The sequence below is a fragment of the Myotis lucifugus genome, unplaced genomic scaffold, assembly GCF_000147115.1.
Source record: "Myotis lucifugus unplaced genomic scaffold, Myoluc2.0 scaffold_124, whole genome shotgun sequence".
Taxonomy (NCBI): domain Eukaryota; kingdom Metazoa; phylum Chordata; class Mammalia; order Chiroptera; family Vespertilionidae; genus Myotis; species Myotis lucifugus.
The window spans coordinates 2,136,241-2,151,297 of record NW_005871172.1 but is presented as its reverse complement, the minus strand read 5'-3'; the positions used below and the strand labels follow the sequence as shown (position 1 = coordinate 2,151,297).

General features: G+C 43.1%; 1 protein-coding gene across 4 annotated transcripts in view; it reads right to left on the bottom strand.

Moving 5' to 3' along the window:
* Positions 1–11,837, bottom strand: part of PIK3C2A (phosphatidylinositol-4-phosphate 3-kinase catalytic subunit type 2 alpha) — a 92,882-nt gene extending 81,045 nt beyond the window's left edge. For 2 of the 4 annotated variants that reach the window (XM_006093827.3, XM_023758169.1), the window contains exon 1: positions 11,401–11,835. The gene's annotated coding sequence lies outside the window, so the exon portion shown is untranslated. Of the gene's footprint in view, positions 1–11,400 lie in introns of all 4 variants that reach the window. The other 2 variants (XM_023758168.1, XM_023758167.1) reach the window with 2 other exon arrangements.
* Positions 11,838–15,057: the final 3,220 nt, after the last annotated feature.

Genomic DNA, 15,057 nt, shown 5'->3' with positions numbered 1-15,057 from the left:
TGATTGCCCCTAATCACCTCTGCCTGCCTGGCCTGGTTGCCCCTAACTGCTCCCCTACCGGCTTGATGGCCCCTAACAGCTCCCCTGCTGGCCTGATCGCCCCTAATCACCTCTGCCTCGCCACAAAACCAGGACCCAGGATTCCCTCCTCCGGCTGGTCGCAGGCACCCGGGACCCAGGCTTCCCTCCCTCTGGCCAGCAGCAGGCACCCAGGACCCAGGCTGGCTTCGCCCAGGCCGGCTGCAGCCGCAGGGGACCATGGGTGGGTGGTTTGTCCCTCTCCCGGGCTGCAGCCTGGCTGGTTCCCATTCCTCTTTCATGAGCTCAGTTGTGCCTGGCTGGTCCCCATTCCTCTCTCGTGAGCTCATTTGTGCCTGGCTGGTCCCCATTTCTCTCTCCCCAGTGTTGAGTATCTGAGCAGTTACAGCGTGATGGCATGAGGGTATGACGACTATTTGCATATTAGCTCTTTATCATATAAGATTTTATTGTCTAGCTTCCCCCTCTAGACTGTAAATTTCATGAAGCTGGGATTTATCTGTTGGGTTCACTCCTATAACTCAAGCACCTAGAACAGTCCTGAAACAAGCAAGCTTTCATTCAGATGTTTATTAAATCAATAAATGAAATTAACTCTAATATGGGCCAGATTAGGAAGCAACTATTCACTGTAGAGTATCTTTGGTAATCTGTAAGATACTTAAAGCACACAAAAATATCATACTTAAAGTGAATATTTTAACCTACAATATTTTTAATCTCTTGTTGCATTCGTTTTCATTTAAAGTATTTGGGAGTCATCTTACCTATGTCAAATAATAAACCATTAATTTCTTTCTCTGAGAGAAGAAAATCATTGTGAATATTCTCAGAATTGGTTTTCAGAGACACATCGTCCTTTTTAGTCAGATCAAAACACTATTTTGAAATACTTGTGGGAAATACAGTTCAAGTCTGCTGCTTGACAAGAAATACTGGGCCTTGGGCTCAACAGAGCAATTTGGCTATGAAGACATGAAAGTAGTTGAGACTACCTTGGGAGAATGTGTAGAATGAAGAGAGAGAAAGAGATAAGGAAGAAATCATGAGGAAACTAAAGATCAGAGAACAATAACTGATAGGTATGAAGACTGGTATCAGAGAAATGAGGGAACAGAGCGTCCTAAGAAGAAAGCAATCAGTATTGTCAGAAACTATAGGGAGGTGACATAAGATGAGGACTGAAAAATATTTAGATCTAAGTGCACATTTGTGATTATTTAGTTTTATTGGGATATAATTCACTTATGTAATTCACTCATTTAAAGTATGCAATTCAGTTGTTTTTAGTATATTCAGAGTTGTGAATCATCACCACAACCAAATTTCAAAACATTTCTATCATCTCCAAAGAAATTTATTAGCAGTCACTCCTCATCCCCCCCCCCCCCCACACACACATGACAATCATTAGTGATTTTCAAAGAGAGCAGTTTATACAAGTGTGGAAAAATGAAAAATAGTAAGGAATTACAAATAACAAGGGCATATTATCCTTAAGAGGACTAGGAGAGACAGGTAGAGTGGAAGAGGTGTCAGGAATGGCTATTTAAAGTGGGAAATGCCCAGCTGGTGTGGCTCAGTGGTTGAGTGTCCACCTATGAACCAGGAGGTCATGGTTCAATTCCCAGTCAGGGCACATACCCAGGTTACAGGCTTGATCCCCAGTGTGGGGTGTGCAGGAGGCTGCTGATCGATGACTCTCTCTTATCATTGATGCTTCTATATCTCTCTCCCTCTCCCTTCCACTCTGAAATCAATAAAAATACCCTATCTAATAATAGACAAACATGGTAATTGACCGTACCTTCGCTATGCCTCCCATTGGCTAATCAGCACAATATGCAAATTAACCACCAACAAAGATGGCGGTTAATTTGCATACGTAGGCTCCAAGTGGCGAAGGGAAGACTGAAGGCAAGCTGGAGCCGCGAAGACAGAAGACTGAAGGCGGCTCCGGCCGGAGCTGCAAAAACAGAAAACTGAAGGCGGCTCCGGCTGGAGCTGCGAAGACGGAAGACTGAAGGCGGCTCCGGCCAGAAGACTGAAGGCAGCTCCGGCCGGAGCTGCAAAAACAGAAAACTGAAGGCGGCTCCGGCTGGAGCTGCGAAGACGGAAGACTGAAGGCGGCTCCGGCCAGAAGACTGAAGGCAGCTCCGGCCGGAGCCGCGAAGACGGAAGACTGAAGGCAGCTCCGGCCGGAGCGAAGGCCTGGGTCCCGGGTGCCGGAGGAAAACCTGTGCCGGCAGCCAGGAGAAGGGAAGGCCTATTGCACGAATCTCTTCGTGCAACAGGCCTCTAGTTTTAAATAAATAAAGAAAGTGGGAAAGGACTTCAACATATGGTAGGTTGAAGAGAAGGATTCAGGGAACAAAGACTAAAAGGTACAAGAGCTAGAAGATAAATACTAGTTCAGATTCTGGGTTTGGTGAATAACAGAATCAGAAGCACAGATGAAAGCACTTGCAAAGGAAGAGATACCTTAGGAGACTGAAGTGATAAAAGTAAGAAAACAATGGATGACTGGCAGTGGGGAAAAGCCAATGGTGGAAAGTATATTTACTTCTCATTATCTAAACTTTAATAGACTTTCAAATATTTCATCACTGGCAAGCTTTATTATTTTAAAACAAAAGTGATAAGTATGCAATAGCAGGATTTTCTCTATTAGGCAAAAAATGAAATTGGAGCCATAAGTTGGACATAAGAAGAGGCTTCCCAGTTTCTTCACAAGAAAAATGGATGAGCTTAGTCTGGCTCCTGCATTCTTTAATCTCAATACCACACATAAAATTATGCTTTGCCCAAGTACTACAAACAATTAATAAAGCTTGATTCTCCCATTTTGACAAAAAGCAATAGCTACACTGTTGTCGAATTAGCATTGATAGTCATTATACTTACTACCTTCAACCCTTAGAAGCAACATTCCACACATAAAAGATGCATAACCAGGGCATTCATCCAGAATAACTTTCTATATCTACACATGTGTACAACTGTATATGTTTGGGAGGGAGATACAGTCACAGCAAGAGGTTCCTGTTGAAAGACATTTTACTGACAAAGTAGTTTTCATTCTAACTCAGCATCCCAACAGTAGTACTGCTTTGTGGAGATAATTGCTGAACTTTGGACTACTTTATTGTTCATTCATTTAACATGAATAATTAAATACACTCTAACATCACCCAATTCCAACATGACAACAGAAACCTTTTGTGCTAAGTCCTATGGTATGTACTTCCATTCCAACTTGAATTAAGATAGGAAAAAATAAAACTGAGTAGCAAATGAGAACCCCCAAATGGGGAATAATAATAATAATGAAAAACTGATATGAACACTGGAATTTTGCCCCCAAACTCCATTAATTTCTATAGCTAACAAAATCTTGATTTCACATGACACCAATTGCATGAAATTGCTAGTTTCGTAGAACAGTGATAAGAGGAGAAAATGATGGACCCAAGCTCAAATATCACACCTCCCTCTGTGTAATCTTATGCAAGCTACTTTATCTGCCTTTGTCTTAGTTTTCACAGCTGTAAACACAGATCACATGTCATAGTGTTGTGTGGTTAAATAAAATTATATATATAATGCCTAGTGCATAACAGAATTAAAAAATACATCTGTCAAGCCCTGGCCAGTATTTCTCAGTGGATAGAGCGTTGGCCCCAGCACTGAAGGGCCAGAAGGGTGGCAGGTTCGATCCCAGACCCTGGTCAAGCCTGGTTGGGGTGTGCGCAGGCAGGATGCAACAAATTGATATCTCTCTCTCTCTCTCTCTCTCTCTCTCTCCCCCCGCCCCCAGCCCCGGCCCCGCTCCCTGCTTCCCTCCCTTCTACTCTCTCTAAAAAGTCAATGGAAAAAATATCCTTAGGTAAAAGGATTAACAAAAATAGTAATAATTATAACATCAGTCCAATTATTGGTCCTATCATTATAAACAGCAGCTTACTGCCAATAAGCATATGAAAAGATGCTCAACATCATTATTCATTACGGAAATGCAAATCAAAACCACCAGATATCTCTTCACATCTTATAGAATAGCTATAATTTAAAATACAAAGACAAAAGAAAATAACAAGTGTTGACAAGGATGTAGAGAAATTTGAACATCATACTTTGCTGATGGGAATGTAAAATGGTACAGTCATTTTGGAAAACACTTTTACGTTTCCTCAAAAAATTAAACAGAATTACCATATGACCGCTCCTAAATATACACCCAAAAGAATGAAGAAACAGGGACTTATAGAAAGCATTTGAGATCTTGCTCCCCAGCATATGTCATCAATTTAACTCAAATAAACTAATAAAAAAATCAAAAACAACAAAAAAACAGGTATTATATACCTGTACACAAATGAACAACAGCATTATTCACAATAGCTAAAAGGTGCCTACAACCCAATTATCCATCAAGAAAAGGATATACAAAATGTGGTATATTACATACAATGGAATATTTATTTGACCATTAAAAGAAATAAAGTTCTGCCCTGGCCAGGTGGCTCAGTTGGTTGGAGGATCATCCCATACACCAAAAGGTTGCAGGTTCAATTCCTGGTCAGGGCTCATACCTAGGTTACAGGATTGATCCCCAGTTGGGGCGCATATGAGAGGTAATGGATCAATGTTTCTCTCTCACATGAATGTTTTTTCTCCCTCTCTCTTTGAAAGTCAATTTTAAAAAAGCCAAGTGAGGATATAAAAAAAAAAGAGAGAGAATAACATTTTGAAACATGTACAAAAACATTATACAAAGTTAAATAAGCCAGACACAAAAGGACAAACATTTCATGATTCTACCTATATGAAATATCTAGAACGGGTAAATTCATAGAGACAGTACATTAGCAGTTACTAAGAGCTGGAAAAAGGGGGAATGGGTAGTTACAGCTAAGTGGTTACAGAGTTTCTGTGTGCGGTGAAAATTTTTTGGAAATAGACAGTGGTGAAAGTTGCATAAATATAATTAATGTCACTGAATAGTACACTTAAAAATGGTTAAAACCTGACCAGAGAGGTCAGTTGGTTAGAGCGTTGTCCCAACATGCCAAGGTTGTGGGTTTGATCCCTGGTTAGGGTATATACAAGAATCAACCAATGAACGCATAAAAAAGTGGAAAAACAAAAACTGACGTTTCTCTGTCTCCCTTCCTCTCTCTCTCTCTCTCTCTCTCTCTCTCTCTCTCTCAAATCAATACCTTAAAAAAAAATGGTTAAAATAACAAATTTTATGTTACAGAATTTAAAAAAGTCATCTTGACAGAAACCTTCACACAATTTTCCATGTTCAAAAAACTTAATTCTAGAATCGTATCTTTGACAATTAGCAAACATCAATAGTTTACAAACATAAAAAAATAGGGGAAACCAGATCGCTGTACTATTTTAATTTTTCTGTTATCTAAAACTGTTCTAAAAATTTATTTAATTTTTTAAGACAGCTATTGAATCTCAAAATTATTATGCTAAGTGAAAGAAGCCAGACTCAAAAGGCTGTATGTATACTGTATGATGCCAATTTATATGACATTGCGGAAAAGCAAAATTATAGGAATAACAAGAACAAAAATCAGTTGTTGCCAGAGACTGGAGGGTGAGTGGAGGGGACTGATTACAAAGAGTCATAAGGACACTTTTTGGAGTAATGGAAATATCCAATATCTTAATTGTGGTGGTAGTAGTTACACAATGTTGCTATTTATCACAATGTATAGAGCTGTACACCTAGAATGGATGAATTTTATTATAAGTAAATTATATCTCAATAAATGATTTGTTAAAAACGTAAACAGTTATGTTGTCATGTCATGCATTGCAATACAGGCAGAATTCCAGTCTGATAAGTGTCATCATGAGGTTTAGTCAAATAAAAACAGGCTATGAAACCCGGAGCCAAAGAGCACCTTTTCCCAACTCAGCACTGTGATCTAAAACAAAAATACACACACTAAACTAAAAAGAGGAGTCAGAACAGTTATAAATTACATTAGAAACACATATAAAGTAACTTAATAGATCAATGTGGCTATGGCAACTCATAGCAATATGGTTTTGTTGATAGGTTTAATTAGATCTCTTTTAGTGCTTATCTTGGGGGGAAAATACAGGTTTCACATAATTACCAAAACTTCAAATAGAACATCTTAAAAAGTGTTTTACTGTCCCCTAATTAGACAGGTATTTTCCTAAGTCTACCTATCTCTCCCATCAACATCCATGTTTTTCCCCCCACCTCACCAGAAGGTAAGTACCTGCACTGATTTCTATTGTTTCCTCTCATCTTCTGCACCGTTTTATCTTGAAAGAGGATTTTTGTCTTTGCTTTTTCCTCTCATTCCACAGCAGAACTATAACAATACTTAATCTCTTCCTGCTTCTTCTGTTATTTTCTGAAGGCAAACTGCCAATTTCTGTTTTTATAGGAAAACACTTTTTTTTTAAAGAGCCTGCTTCAGTACTGCAAAATATAAACCAATTTTCTTAACTCTGCTATTCCTTTCTCATAATCAAATTCCTTATCAAATCCCTACTCGTTTCACAATAGGAACAAGCATTACTCTGCTGCTCATTTATAGTCACTGACCTCTCCTTCAGTCCTCTTAACCATGTCTTCCATACTACTCAAGCCACGAGTTCATAGCCTGTGCTAAGATTTCCCTAATCATCCAGATAATATAAAATTTTGCCATTGGCCTCTAAATTCTTTATAGCAGATGTCTATTTATTCTCATCTCTTACCTCACCTATGTCCTGTCCTTATCTTTTCAAATAAAGCTTGCAAACCTTTCCTTATTTATTTTCTCTTATCTAAATTTCCCCCCAAATTGTTCTCTGTGCACTGAAATAACTCTGTCCTTGACACCTCATCACCTTTTCCTACACCAACCCTGTAGGACCTAAATTCCTGCCAGAGCAAGCATGGCTCAGTGGTTGAGCCTCGACCTAAAAATCAGGGGGTCACAGTTCCATTCCTGGTCAGGGCACATGCCTGGATTGCAGGCTCAAGGCAGCTAATCAATGATTGTCTCCAATCATTTGTTTTTCTTAAAAACATATTTTATTGATTTTTTACAGATAGGGAGAGGGATAGTTAGAAACATCGATGAGAGAGAAACATTGATCAGCTGCCTCCTGCACACCCCCCACTGGGGACATGCCCGCAACCAAGGTACATGCCCTTGACCGGAATCAAACCTGGGACCCTTCAGTCCACAGGCCGATGCTCTATCCACTGAGCCAAACTGGTTAGGGCTCATCATTGATGTTTTTATCTCTCTCCCTCTCTGAAATCAATAAAAATATATTTTAAAAAAAGATCTAAGTTCTTTATTCAAAAATCTTGCCTCGTTAACTCTCATCTTTTTAAAAAGTACCTATACTATTTCTTTACAGCTTTTATTTCCCATTAACAAGTTTTTATAACTACTTGTAGTTGGTCTTTTCCTAAGTGGAATATAAACTCTCAAAAGGTAGGAAGTACCCATTATTTTATACTAGTACATATTCCAAAATCTGGTAAGTGCTATGCATCTAAACAATGAAGTACTATATGAAGAGATGCACTGAAAAAATACTAGGCTTAGCATTGTAAGACAATGTTCAAGCAGTGTCTCTAATGTATTATGCTAAACAGTCACAACCTCACTGGGCCTCATTTTCCTCTTTAAGAAAATGAGAAAAAAGCCCAGCCGGTGTAGCTCAGTGGTTGAGTGTCGACCTATGAACCAGGAGGTCATGGTTCAACTCCTGGTCAGGGCACTGCCCAGGTTGCAGGCTTGATCCCCAATAGGGGGTGTGCAGGAGACAGCCAATTAATGATTCTCTCTCATCATCGACGTTTCTATCTCCCTCTCCCTCTCTTTTCCTCTCTGAAATCAATAAAAATAAAAAATAATTGTAAAAAAAAGATGTGCCTTGTTTACTCACAGAAAATAAAATCTGTGAAGGTGAAAAGCATCAGCTAAGTTATAATCAGCAATCAATACAAATACAAGGATATTATTTACTTTATCACTGTTAGTCATAGGCACTTGTTTAACACAAGGCTCTGGTGTTCTGTGTTTTTTTTAAAACCAAACTCAATGATTAGCAAATTATGTATATCAACATTGTACATTATTCACATAAATAATTGAACTGTTGTACTATAATACTAACAAAGACATATACTTAAGAGTAAGGATGCTAATTATAGTCTCTTACGTAAATGCATTCTCAAGGTTAAAAGATAAATACTTGTCGCTAAACCTCAAATCAATTAAAATCAAGAATGTTTAAAAATCCCACTCCCTTTTATAAACAAATACCTGAACTTAAAATTTTAAGACATATAGAAGGTAGTTTGGTTTTTTTAAAATATGTGGGTGTTTTTTAATTGATTTTAGAGAGAGATGAAGGGAGAGGGATAGAGAGATAGAAACATCCATGAGAGAGAAACATCTATTAGCTGTCTCCTTTAAGCCCCCTACTGGGGATGGAGCCTGCAATCTAGGAATGTGCCTTGATCGGGAATCAAACCCAGTGACCTCCTGGTTCATGGCTCAACCACTGCGCCACACTAGCTGGGCTAAAAGGTCGTTTTAAATTACATAAATCTGCTTAACTGCCTAAAATGTCCATGTGTACTCTCCCATTGTGCTTTGGATCCATCACATGTTGTAAAGAATAGATACAAAATATAAAGGCACAAAATAAAGACATCAAAAATGTGACTCCACCACAGAGATAAGGTCAACAGTTTCTTCTAGTTCCAACCATAACCCTATGAACAACCTGAAAGACACTCCACAGCAATATCCTTTCCAAATATGACCATAATTCCAATAAAAAGAGCATCATGGATGAATACTATAAAAATGATTAGAAATTAGAAATGACTTTCACATTTTCCTTTTCAAGCAGGAATCTAAGATAGAAAAGCAGAATTTTTATACTTTAGATCTGCACTGTCCAATATGGTAGCTACTAACCACGTGCACCTATTGATTGTTTGAAATGTGGGTAGTCCGAAGTGAAATGTGTTGTACGTGTAAAATGTACGCTTACAAAGAATGCACTCATTCCCTCTCCATCTCCCAGTCAGGTGATCACATCCTTTTCAGTACTACTTGGATCTACTACTGTCCTTAAACCCAAAGTGTTACAATTTGTGTGTTAGTCTCCCCCAGATAAACTAGAGAACTTTAGAACAAGCACTGTCTCATTCATTTTTCTATCCCTGGAACCACTGGAGTGCCAGGCACCCTTACTGGGCCCGTGAAAACAATAAGATCTTTCAGAGGGTAAAGTTTTAGCCCTACTGAGGTGCAACTAACAACTCAAATCATGTGCTATATAAATGCACAGCACTAACACATTCACCTTTATCATTTACCTGCCTTAAATTCTTTTTAGAATATGGCAAATATATAATAAAATGGTTAATTTATGTTATCAAAGCAATACAAGTTATAAAGCATTAAAAAAATGCTTTGCACTACTGCTCTGAAAAGTTTGGTCTGATGCTCTGATAAGAAGTCTGAGCTCTTGGGAAATCCAACACCCTCATTAGGTATAAGTTCACTTACTGAATGAGCTTACTAAGTAAGAATATTGTGCAAGATGAAAGAAAGATTCCTAGATATGGGAACTGATGCAGCCATCTTCAATTAATTTAAAATTTTGGAACCACTCATGGCTGAAGGAGAAACAATCATATGTTAATATACAGCTAATTACATAATAGTTTCTAAAATTCCTAAATGCAAGCATGCCAACTTTCATATTCTATAAAACAGAAAAAAAACACCTGTGAAACTTACGGGTGAAAACATTAAAATACATTGCTTGCCAAGAAAAATGGCAAGCCACATGCAAACAAATAGCAACAGAGATTTTCATCAGAAAAAAAAAATTGCTTTAGAATCTGTTAATCTAGGCAAAAATAACTTGTGGAAGCTCTGTATGCGGCTTTGCACTGACATAAAAAAAATCACTTCTGAATGAAGTTTGAGCTAAATAATAAAATTTCTATTTTCATTCAGTCCTCATGCCTTTCGGTACTCGATGACCGCAACTAAGGCGCTTCGGTCTGATCTGCCACCGGGAACAGGAGCGCCCACCCCAACCGCGGCAGCGCTGCTCAGGCTCCTCGGGAGGCTCGGCCACCAGCCAAGGAGGCAAAGGTACAAAGTCTGTCCTGGAACCGGTGTCCCCGGGCCTCCTGACGTGCGGTCTTCCCCCCTTTCAACGGCCTTCGCCGCTCTCCTAATAGCTTTCTTTTGTCTGAATCTCTTCTCACCTATGGCTTCGATGCGCCCAATATGTTAAAAAAAAAAGCAAAAATAAAAAAATCTTCCCAAATGCCTGACACCACCTGGAAAGACTTCAGGCTATCTCTTTAATAGGTAATCGTGTTCAAAGAGGAAGGAGGCCTCTTTCCTTACACTCAACACCCACGGTTAAAAATAAAAATATAATTACAACCTCAACTTCTATCAGGAGACTTACAGGGAAAGAACTACTACAGAGCCTTCCACGTCCTTTATCACCAGACTCCCCTCCTCACTTCGCGTTTCTCCTTCCTCGTTTCCCCTCTCAAACCCTGCTCCCCGCTCCCGAACAGAATTCCGCAGCTCGAGAAGCTCGTCCTTGGAGCCAGACCACTTAAGTGAGGAAAATAAGTATGGGCTGCTTTTCTCTTCAATTATTTATTGTTCCTCCGCCACTCAGGAAGTTAATCTGACCGCCCTCCCAGAAAGATGATGCGCGCAATACACACTGAAATAAACAGTCTTCCCCCAAGCAAGTGGATTCGCGGCAAAAAAAAAAAAAAAAAAAGGCAACCGCGGGGAAGTGGGATGAAAAAAGGATCATTAGCCCCCAAAGCCCGAGGTGGGAGGGACAACAAGGTGGAAAGGGGGTGAGGGGAGAGAACCTAAGCGAGAAGGGGAATACACACTCGCCAGACCCAACAACTTCACGTTTCGTCAAGAAAACCACCGGCCAGAGAGACGCCAGCCCGGTCCCCAGGGACAAGGGGGTGGCCTTTCCTTCCCCTTGGGGGCTGAACGAACTCCCAGCCCCCCGCCCCAGTTCCCCATCGGAGGGCCTGGTAGGGGCGCAGGCCCCTCGCACCTCCGGCGGGGCAGTCGGCAATGGCCTGGGTGGAAGCCAGGCCCGGAGGGAGGTGAGTCGGGCTGGGGCAGCGTCAAGAGGACGGGATGGAGGGTCAGAGGCGGGCACCCGCGGGATTGGCGGCCGCGGCAGGGACCCTTCCATCCCGGAATCCCCGGGGCCCCTCGCCGCCCTTGCGGAGCTGGGTTCCCGGGACCAGCCCCCGCCGCACCCGCGGCTCCTCACCTCACGCTGCCTGAGCCTCCGTTTCCACCACAACCCGAGCCGCAGCCGCCGCCACTGTCCGAGCCATTTTCCGCTCAGCTGCCTCAGCGGCCGCGGAAAGCTTCGGCGGACTCCGCGGCCAGCCAAGCATAAACGTCACTTCCGGTCTGGGAAGCACCGCCTTCCGCGCCCAGGCTGCTTGCGGATTGGCTGGTCGGACGGCCTACCTGCGGCAGCGGGGCGGGGCTTGGGCGCGTCCTGCGAGGTGCCAGCTGGGATGGTGGGTGCCAGGGTCTGGCTTTCCACCCGGGAATGTCGAGCGAGCGCTGGGCGCCTCGCACCTCAGCCCCAGACGAGGGGAGTGGGGCCTCCGTGGACTCCGGCCGGGCCTCCAAAGCCCCGCCAACCGCTGACGTGCTCCGTCGTTTCCGTGGCCTCTCGTGGACTCCGCGCTCGCCCCCGTCCGGGCTGCGGCTCCCAGATTCGCGGTCTCCGCCCCAGGCCGCGCCGAGATTCGTTTGTGATTGGAAGACTGGAAGGAACAGACGAGATACAAAAACCCTTCACTCCGGCCAGCATTTACCGATTCCTCCCGGCGGAGCGGTGCTGTGGGGTGTGAGGTTAGGGACCCATCAGGTGGCTGTAGAAAGCGCCTCCAGAAGCGCTCATTTAACCCTCACAACAGCCCGGTAAAAAGATAGCCCAGGAAGTCCCAGCCAGTCGTTTCTTTTCTACGAAACATACTATCTTCACATACAATCTCCATAATACCTTTCTCATGGTCGCTGAATGAGAGCATGCGTCTAAAGCGGTTTGTCCTCAAATGTTAGATTTAAAAAAATTACATAACCATGTCAAGCAGGTAGGAAAAGTATCCACATTTACCGATGATGAGGCTGGGAACACGATTCAAATTGGGTACTAACTCCAATCCGTAGCATTTTAAAAAAGATTTCCCTTAAACAGCAAGAGAAGGGGGTTGGCTCCTTCCAGATACAATCGAATGTGGTACAGTGATTTGAGCTGCAATTCTGTTTTAAAAAAACTTTTTTTTCCTGAATTTGTGAGAAGTCTAAGTAGAAGCGTCTCTCCAACACATAATGGGAAAGAAATCTAATATTTTTTTTCTTTTTTGAGGGGAGGACGGGGTGGGGGAGGAGGGTCGAGAGGATTTGAAGATTTGAAGTGGATGAAGTTCTCTACTTGCTGTAATAAATGTGCCTACACGTCCCAGGAGATGAGACTGGATAGAGTTGTTATTCTGTGAAAAGTTTAGAAGCAACTGGCTACCAACTCTAGTCCAACCACCCTTCCTATTCCTAACTTTCCAACCCCCTCCGGGCACACATACTTCCAATCAGGCTTTACACACCCTAGAAGAATGTCCCTTAGGAATTCCCTTAGTTTCACAGCATTGTTCTACTTTATCTTCTCATCAAAGGAGGAATTTCGAGAATTGGCAGCTCTTTCATAAAATTAAAAGGAGAGGGGAAACCCCATTTATCTTGGGGCTGGTATCCTAGCTCTGCTCCAGAACAGAGTGTACCTTCAGAAAAGAAGGAAGAGGCTTTGAGAAAACACTGTATCTTGGGGGAAGATTAACTTTGACTTACTTGTATTTTTCTTAGGAGAAATATTTTCCCTGAGTTCCAACAACAGAGGACTCTTGCTTGAGTGAGTTCCTTGTTGCAGTTCCACCTTCATTATTTTCTTACTAGAGGCCCGGTGCATGAAATTCGTGCATGGGGGGGGGGGTCCCCTCATCTCGCCCCCCCTGGTACGGTGGTGACAACAATGGCGCCCCCCCCCCCCCCGCCGCGGGGTGTGTGTGCTAAAAATGCCACCCCCCCCAGCGGTGTGCCCCCTTATTGTCCCACCCGGGCCCGCCGTGGTTTTTTTTTATGGCCCCCCCCCCCCCCCCCCCCCCGCCGCCGGCCTGGTTGCCCCATGCAGCCTGCTGTTCGGTCGTTGTGTGAGGGCGTCCTGACAAATTTGCATATTCCTCCATTATTAGTATAGACTAGAGGCCTGATGCATGAAGTTCGTGCAAGAGTAGGCCTCCCTTCCCCTGGCTGCTGGCACTGGCTTCCCTCTGGCACCTGGGACCCAGGCTTCCCTCCTAGCCCTGGCTTCATCCAGAAGGTCGTCCGGAAGGACATCTGGTCTAATTAACATATTACACTTTTATTATTATAGATGGTTCTTGAATGGTCAGTGCTTAGTAGGCTCTGATCGATCAGAAGAGTCCCAATAAGAAGAGGAAGACCTTCTACCATGTGAGGATACAAGGCTATGTCCCAGTCTAACCGGAAACCAAGGGGTCTGAGCTGCCTGTCACTGATTGAGCCAATTAAGCAGAGATGGGTTGAATCATATATGAGCATTTATTCCAATAATGCCGACAGTATGGGAGAGCAGCAGGTCATCCACAAAAATCTGTTCTGCCCTTCCCTATAAGCCAGCTGCTTATATGGGTAGAAAAGCAAAGATTACATGGGAAAGTAAGAATTACAGGCATGGGAAAATGGGCAAGGTATAATGGTTACAGGTTACAGGCAATGCAGTGTGCGGAGTGGGGTCGCAGAGGGTGGGTGCCTCTGGGATTAGATTGTTTCAGCCAAATACCCAACCCCACAAGATCCATTCCAATAGAGTGTCTTTTTGGATTGAGTCACCAGCACCCATCCTTGAACAATTTAAGCATATTATAGGCAAAGTTACACCAGGCAAAAAAAACACCCTAATGTACAATATTTACAAGTGCACACAACAGACACACAACCATTTGTGGCTTACCATGCACAGCCAGACCTTACCGTGCACAGCCAGACAGTGTTGTCTCAACTCTAAGCAGATCAGGCTCAGGTGTGGGGCCAAGGCAAGGACCTTGAGAGGCTGCTTGCAACCAGGAGCTGATCAGGCTCACCAGACTGGGGGTGGAGTGGGGTGGAGGGTGGTAACTGACAACTGACTTCCCCCTTTACAGAGTTACAGAACTCTCAACTTAGGTTTTAGGTGAGATGATGGAGATTGCTGAAGCTGTGGTTGGGACTTAAAACAGGAAAATTCCTGGCAGTGGTTAAGGAGTCCATGCCTCAGCTCCGGGGAACCCCAGTCCAGGCAGCAAGAGGACTCCCCACTTGTGTCCCATCAGAGTCGCCAGATGATGTAATAAGACAACCAAGGGGTCTGGGCTGCCTGTCACTGCTTGAGCCAATTAAGCAGAGACAGGATTGAATCATATATGAGCGTTTATTCCAATAATGCTGGCAGTATGGGAGAGCTGCAGGTCATCCACAAAAACCTGCTCTGTCCCTCCCCATAAGCCAGTTGCTTATATTGGATAGAAGGTCAAAGATTACTTGGGAAAGTAAGAATTACAGGCATAGGAAAGTAGGCATGGTATAATCTTTATAGGTTACAGGCAGTGAAGCTGGGAAGGTTGCAGAGGGCGGGCACCTCTGCTCTCCCCCCCCCGCCCCCCCCCCACCAGATTATAGGCCATAGGGGCTGGGGGTTGCAAAGGACATGCTGCGGGGTGCCTCTGGGACTAGATTGTTTCAGCCACAAGGTTGTAAATCTTTCCATAATGGTAGGCAGTTCTTGGGAAAGGAGATTGGACTGCATTCCAATGTTAGCTCCCATGTCCCAGGGCATACAACTCTCGGCCAGGTTAGA